The sequence below is a fragment of the Nicotiana attenuata genome, chromosome 8 (assembly GCF_001879085.1).
Source record: "Nicotiana attenuata strain UT chromosome 8, NIATTr2, whole genome shotgun sequence".
Classification (NCBI taxonomy): domain Eukaryota; kingdom Viridiplantae; phylum Streptophyta; class Magnoliopsida; order Solanales; family Solanaceae; genus Nicotiana; species Nicotiana attenuata.
In genome coordinates this window covers 30,373,190-30,380,678 of record NC_031996.1, presented here as the reverse complement: position 1 = coordinate 30,380,678, position 7,489 = coordinate 30,373,190, and the positions used below count along the sequence as shown (strand labels likewise).

At 38.3% G+C, this 7,489-nt stretch overlaps 1 long non-coding RNA gene across 1 annotated transcript; it reads right to left on the bottom strand.

Moving 5' to 3' along the window:
• LOC109231835 lies at positions 4,824 to 6,806 on the bottom strand. Its single transcript, XR_002068846.1, has 3 exons — positions 6,434 to 6,806; positions 5,892 to 5,982; positions 4,824 to 5,251 (listed from the first exon to the last, which is right to left on the bottom strand). It is a non-coding gene; the product is annotated as an uncharacterized LOC109231835 (long non-coding RNA).

The following is a 7,489-nucleotide window of genomic DNA, read 5'->3' as shown; positions in this document are numbered from 1 at the left end:
CTGGTTCCCAAGGAAAATGCATTCCAACTGGAACAAAAGCTGCTGAAATTCCAAGAAGAACTTGATCAGGTTCGGAATCTGGCAAATCTGTCATTTTCCCTCACTACTCCAGATATCAATTTCCCAAATGCTCAGAACCCTACACCTCCACAGAACATTCCAAAGCACCATCCTGCTCCTCACCACCACTGCAACACCTGCCACCACTACAAAACTAAGCTCTATCTTGTCTGCATCATACTACTGCATCCTTCATGGGCTGAAATATCGCCAACTCATCCAAAGGTGTCATCGTTCGGAGGCACCATCTTCATAGCCCGAGAACACCATGTCATGGCCTGAGGATCTCTTTCGATCTCTTGCATATCATATTTCAAAGGCATCATGGTTCGGAGGCACCATCCTCATAGCCCGAGAACATCATTTCATGGCCTGTGAATCCTTTATCATACGCTTCATAGCCCAGGCCATCATGGTCTAAGGACATCATCCTCATCGTCCAAAGACAACGTTCATGGTCCAACAGGAATTTGCATCATGTTTAAATTTATGCACGGTATACGCTTGTATTGCTTCTATTTGCAAGTAAGACGGCGAGAAACGGCTACCCCAGCAGGAGCGATCCCGCTCCAGTTCCCTCCACCATATTAAACCTAACCATTCCCGTAAATCGTTCGCTCACCCAGTCCTAGATGTTGCGTCCGTTCTTGAAATCACTTCATCGGTATACTCCACCGGTGGATCCCGAACTACATACGGTCTGATTCCTGTGAAGCCAGGGATATGTAGGCAGCTCAGAAGCCAGGGTGCAGCCTATACCTCTTCAAATCGTTTCGTTATGATTAAACCCATTCCCTTGTTTGTTTTGACCGATTTTGTGCTCTTACTGCTTTTAACTTGACTCTGTTAAAAGCCCCTTTTCTTTTATGATTTTTCTTTACTTTGTTTCTATAATTTTCCTTACTTTGCCTCTCTGAGTGTAAGCATGCTTTTTTACTCCGTGTCTGTGTGTTAGCCTGCTTACTTGAGCACTGTGAGTACTCTGCTTTGAATATGTTTTCCTGAATCCCTAGCCTACTTATGTCGCTTTTGTATGACTATGCTCACTTTGTTTGTTCATCTTTTGCTCTTTCTGTGACTATGCTTCAAATATGATTTTCTTGCTACATTTGTGGACCTCCTCTATTTATATGATGAAAGTATAGAGTCATGACCCCCTTTTCTGGTTTCCTTAATCGATGGTGATTGTAAATTTTCTTTCAAAAACCCTAAAAGCTTTGCCCCGTCTGTTAGGCTGACTGATTTCCTTACCTTATTTTGCTATGATACTTATTTTTTTCTACTAATTTGTGTCCTTAATTAGGGCTGTATGAATTTGGTCCTACTCTATGCTACTGAATCTCGACCCCTACTTAATTTGATTAGTTGCTTACCTTAATTAATTCCCCTTGCCTTGTCTGCATTGCTACTGATTGTCTCCTTAGTTTGAAAAAAAACTTTCTAAACCTAGCCTTAATTACTTGTTCTATACTGGTACTATTTTTGAAATCTTTCCTTATTCATTATAATCCAGCCATGTATGATTTCTTTCCTTATTTTTCACCTGCCCTTTACCATTCACACTGACTCTCTTAATCAAAGGGAGATTCGAACCAATTTTCTATGTTGAGTTCTATAATTGATTCTTGCCTTATTTTAACCAGTTTTCAAACTACTATATAAATGACTCTCTTCTACAGTCTTAAGAGACGAACAATTAGTTCAGAACACACACATACACACTCAAACTCTCTCTTCTTTCTCTACTACTTGTGCTAACTGCTTGTCTAGCCGGCATCTATGAAAAATATGAATCGGAGTTTGAAGAAGGGGAGGGAAAAGAAGCCCTTGACCCGCAGGAGGATTTATTCAACCACATAGTTTGGGCTCCTAGATTATGGCGCACGTCCCCTTTGAAGCCAGAATTGATTTTCCTTGATATCTAACATAATGCATGAAAGGATCCTTGAAAGCCAAGGCTAGACTATGGGACACTACTTGCTTTACTTTCTACACTTTGCTTCCTTAACTAGTATGTTCTTAGTTCAATTCTGAAACTCAACTCTATGTGCTCCATTGTTTGTTAATCCTTGTCTGTTTCTGCGCTAACTCAATGGCTCATGTGTCATTGCCTTTCTTGTTTACTGCCTTATTCAGCATGCTTAAGTTCTGCCCTCTCTTGTTCAAATGTAATCAGCATGTCTACTTAAGTTCCTGTTTATGTCCCTCAACTAGTATGTCTCCTAATGTGCTTGACTAAGACTAAGTCATGACTAATTATGTGTAATAGACCCATGCATGATTACTCCCATACCCTATGTCTTATTACTATTCTAATTTCAAGCATGATTCCCTTGTTAACTCTTTGAAGTAATTGTTTGTGTTCAGAAGGCCAATCAGTCTCTACTTGTTCTTTGTACTTGCTGGCCTATATGCATCTCTTCTCAGCCATGTTTATGTGATTCTGATTTAGGCCCTCTATGTCCCCAACCCCTTACTTCCCTGCTTGTGAATGTTGAAATGATATTATTCTTGTACTTGTTCTGTGTGTGTTGGTTTGTTCCAAGTTGTGGTGCTCCTATTCTTTTCTCCTTCCAAAACTATTTTTCCCTAAGCAACTCTTCTGTTGTTTTGCAAACTTATTTCAAACATCCGGTTTCAAAACTGTTTTCCAACTCAACTCTTTTTCAAGCACACTCACATATACTCTTAGGCCACTAGGTTCTGCTCTTTTTGTGTGAGCCTTGCCTTGGGACCCTTGAGTTCCCTCTGAACTTGGACACATAAAAGCTGGCCTTTTCACACTGCACTTATTCTGTCTTGGTTATGCAATCTGGGTGTGAGCACTGTCCCAGATCCCTTGAGGTCCTTAGGGAACTCTGACACACCCAAATATAAGAAAGGCTATGGAACAATATTGGCACTTGGGGTGATTGATTACATAACTCAGAGAGGAAGTTCTAATCAGGCTTCCTATAGTGTAACTTCTTATTTTCATTTCTACTTATGTAATTCACTTCAATGTTGGTCTTTAATAACTTGTTGTAAACAAGTATTGGGGTTGGCTAGTGAAAATGGATGGGGTAAATGTGCATGCTATAGTTGTTAAGGGTAGAAAACATGTTATTAGGGTTATATTCCTAATTGTGCAATAGAAACCATGCTTAGGGCTCATACATGCATTAGAAATCATGCTCTTAGGACCCATGTTTCTTGCTTCAGCATCTCATCCATCACTCATCCATGTTTTATGTCTATCACTTAGAAATCCTGCTCCTAGGACAATAACAACATTGGCATAAAAGCTGTTACTCTTGTACTTTCAGAAGTCATATCTCAATAATTCTGCAACTCTTGTACGCATTTAGAAATCATGCCTTAGGGGTTTTTTTTTTTGACTTGCATTTTTTTGTTTAAGACGCCTAGTTAAGTACTGATTCATGAAAAGGTAATAATATAATCCCGCATTGTTGTTTTCTGAATAAAAATTGGTAATAATCTCTGTATTCGTATCAACTAGAACAGCATGCTCTTAGGTAAAAACCATCTCCAAACTATTTTAATAATTCTGATTAACTGTTGCATATTACTTTACGCCTAGGAAAGCCTTAGGTAATTGCTTAAATAAAAACAGAACTGTCCTTACTTAACTGCTAGCATGCTAAAATCACTAGGCAAGCCCGATTCGGACTTCTTTTCTGAGTCATGTAATAAATCTGGTTCTACTGTTGTCACTTAGATACCATGCTTTAGAATTCTGAATTCAGACCTTATCTGTGTATGAGTCATGTTGTTCATATGCACTGTATGTGGAGGTATATTTGAGCATTTCGTTTGTCTTCCATGCTCCCTTTAAATGCAGTCCTATTTGTTCTTGTTTGTCGCCTAGCATTTTGCCTTTAAACGTGAGGGTCTGCCTAGAACCTCACTCATAGGATAGAAGTCCTAAATTCCTCCGGGACTGATAGGAAGGGACGGGTAACATCATGCAATAGCGGTCGAGACCAACCCTCGCTTTAATCACCTTCACGGGGCGGGAAAGGATAGATATGGATATGATGACCGGTGCGTTAATACCACGTGTAGCCCCTCTTTGAGGAGTGTCATACCGGGTATTGCATTGATGTGATCCATATTACAAACAAACCTGGGACACCCCATTTACATTCATAAGCATGCTTTAGATTGTAATTCTTTTCAAAATTTCGCCTTTTACTAATTGTTTTCAAACACTTGAGTATTTAAACTTAAATCTCCTACTATTCGAGTCATACTTGTTTATTTGCTAATTGCACAAATTCACAAAAACTGTCTGGCCGGGAACCACACTAGTGGATCCTGAGGGGTGCCTAACACCTTCCCCTTAGGATAATTTCAAGCCCTTATCCTATCTCTGGTTACCAAACGTAGTTATGAATGAACCCTATAGGTGCCCTAACGCACCTTAAAATTGTTAGGTGGCGACTCTCCAAATATGCAACCCCCTTTCCAAAGGAAAGAGTTGGCCCGACCAAATATCATGAACCCGATTCCGCGAAGAGAAAAAGGAGGCGCGACACCATATATAATACTTTTAACTTATTTCTCGGTTAGCCTGGTAAAAAGCTCCCACACAAGTCAACTTTTAAGCCATCCTTACTCGCAAAAATTGACAGAAAACTGAAAGTAAGAAAGCACCTCAGCATATAAAAAGAATATACACACGTAATTTTTAAAGTAGGTGGAGTACTGATAGGTAAGAAATTAGCTTTATCTATTCCATATCCCGTATAAGAAATTGAAGATACTACCAAAACAGAATAGGTACTATTCATAACTTCTAATGTTGAAATAATATCTTCTTCTCTCCCCTTCTAAACATCCTCTTCTACACAAGATAACAATACTTTGACAAAAATTGTGGACTTCCAAACATTCAATAAGGTTCGCCGAAAAATAAAATCGCTCTTACCAGCTTATCAGCGCACATCTAATGCTATAAATAAAACACATATTAGCTCTACATATTTCAGAGTTTCATCTAAAATGAGTACATACATCAACAGTGTCCACTTCCACTTGATGCCAACGGAAAAAACTTCATCGGCACCTTGGAAGGTGAACTCTTGATGAATGTACAATGACAACGTATAGAAAAAATAGGAAATGGGAATCCTTCCACCATTCTTCTCCTTCATAATACCATGCGCCTCACCTAAATGATTGATACATACTGAACAAAAGGAGAAATAACTCAAAGAAACTACCAAAGACTTACTTAATGAGAGGATAGCTTAATTGCAACATGAACCAAGAATGGTAACTCTACAAGCAGATGTTACTTTAAGTTCCAAACTCTCACTCACAAAGACCAAATGGGATAACAAACAACATAAGTGTTTATCCCAAACTTAACATTGACAAGTTATCTACTTTGTGCAGAAAAGACACCAGATATGGATGATTTAGTTCAATTTGTAGTTAAATGCTAATTATTTAATATATTTGGTCTCAAAGTATTCCTCACAGGTTTCCCAACTATTGCCACACCTAAAATTAGGATAGATCCGCTTAGGAATATAAAACTTAAAAGCTATATGTTGACTTGAATAAATTATAGCTTCCAAAGCAAGATTTATCTAAAAAAAAAAAATGAATGTGCATTGAGCTTAACTTAGTGCAAACAACATTAGTAAGTGTTAAACTAACCCAATTTATATATTGCCGTCCCTCTTGTATACTAAGAAATTTCAAGCCCCACCAAAATTAGCATTAGTGTAGAAAATTAGGAGGAAGGATTGTAAAAAATGATGCAAGCCTTCAACCACACATAGAACATATATCTCAATGCAATAGAAACTCGGGTAACTTACATCCTATATTAGTGTATGCATAGACTCCATAACTATTTGCAGTCCTGAAGTCTCCATGACAGAAGCGAAAACAACGATACCCTGTGTATCACTTACCAAAACAAAGCAGGAGAATCAGTAGCCAAAGAGAAAAGAAGGAACAATTTATACAATATTTACACATTCTTGTATGTATGCGTTAGTTGTGTAGGAATACAGTAATAAAACTAAAAGCACATAATACAGAGCATTTGACCACATTGGCTATCACAAGAAATGAGAAGATAAATATGCATCTGAACTTTGTCTCAACCATTAAAGATCAGAGAATATATAAAAAATTATGCAACAACATAGGAAAAGGATCAGCTGGCATACTTTAAGGATTACTAATTAGAAATTAGAACTGGATTTCTTTTATAACAATATTCAGCAACAGTAAGAATCCCATCCTGGAAACCCTGTAAAAGGATAATGACAAATCTGCTGCAAGTGGTTCTCTGGAAACTAAAAGAAAAAGAGTGTAGTTCTAAGCCTAGTTACTGCATTTCAAGTATACTTACTTAACTTTTAAGGATTCGCAAGGTGAATTTTCTCCACAAGAACAACCCAAAGATCACTATCAATGTGACATCCAGTTCTGCTAGATAATGACATCCCTGTGAAAATGAGGCACAAATATTAACATACATTGACAGAACTAAGCAACAAAATAACCCCCAAAAGAAGGGGACTACTAACAAAACACCATCAAACTCCCTAAGCAACAAAAGGTAGCAATAAAGAAAGAAACAAAAGAGAACCCTCAACAGGGAGACAAATGCAGTAGAATCGTGAAAGCAACGACCAGAATGAAGAAATTGCAAATCCAAACCAAGAAATAGAGGGCGAAAGAGATCAATGGTAAGAAAGAAGAAGGGAAAATCAGTAGAGCAAAAAGACGTCTTCGCCTCTCTTATTCTATTCCATTAAAACAAAGAAGAAGAAATATATTGTTTAGCTCAAAAGTTAACAATATACTTTGTAAGCTAGAAAACAATCAAAAGTAAGAAAAGGGTAAATCGTAATCAAATATAATAAACCTAGAGATGCAAAGATGATATTATTGTTGTAGATCTAGTATTGCAAAGTGATAATACGAACTTAATAAGATATGTTCGTTTGAGGTAGAGATAGAGAGAGAAAGCCAGAAAATGAGAGAGTTGTATTAGATCAGAATCCCCCTGTTACACAATGTGAAGGTCTCCTTTATATAATAAGAGACCTTCCTCGAAAGAATCAAAAAGTTACAAAGACAGGTAACGTCTCCCTAGTGAAGACACTGAGTCCTAAACGATGTCGCTTTTGTCCCCGCGTCCGAGTCGTACCCGCTACGTTAGTCGGCGTATACTCACTGGGCGTACCCTCTGGCGTAGAGATGCTGACGATCAAATTTGACCCCATACAGTTAGTCCCTCCTCTCGTTGGAGACGCATTCGGTGGGCGTCTTCGATGGGCGGAAATGCGAACCTAGGCTTAGGAGAATTTGACCTCGACCAGGGGCGGCAATATGAATGAGGTGAAATATATGACGTTGTTGAGCCACTGACGCGTGGCTTCCTTTTTGGAATGACGTCATC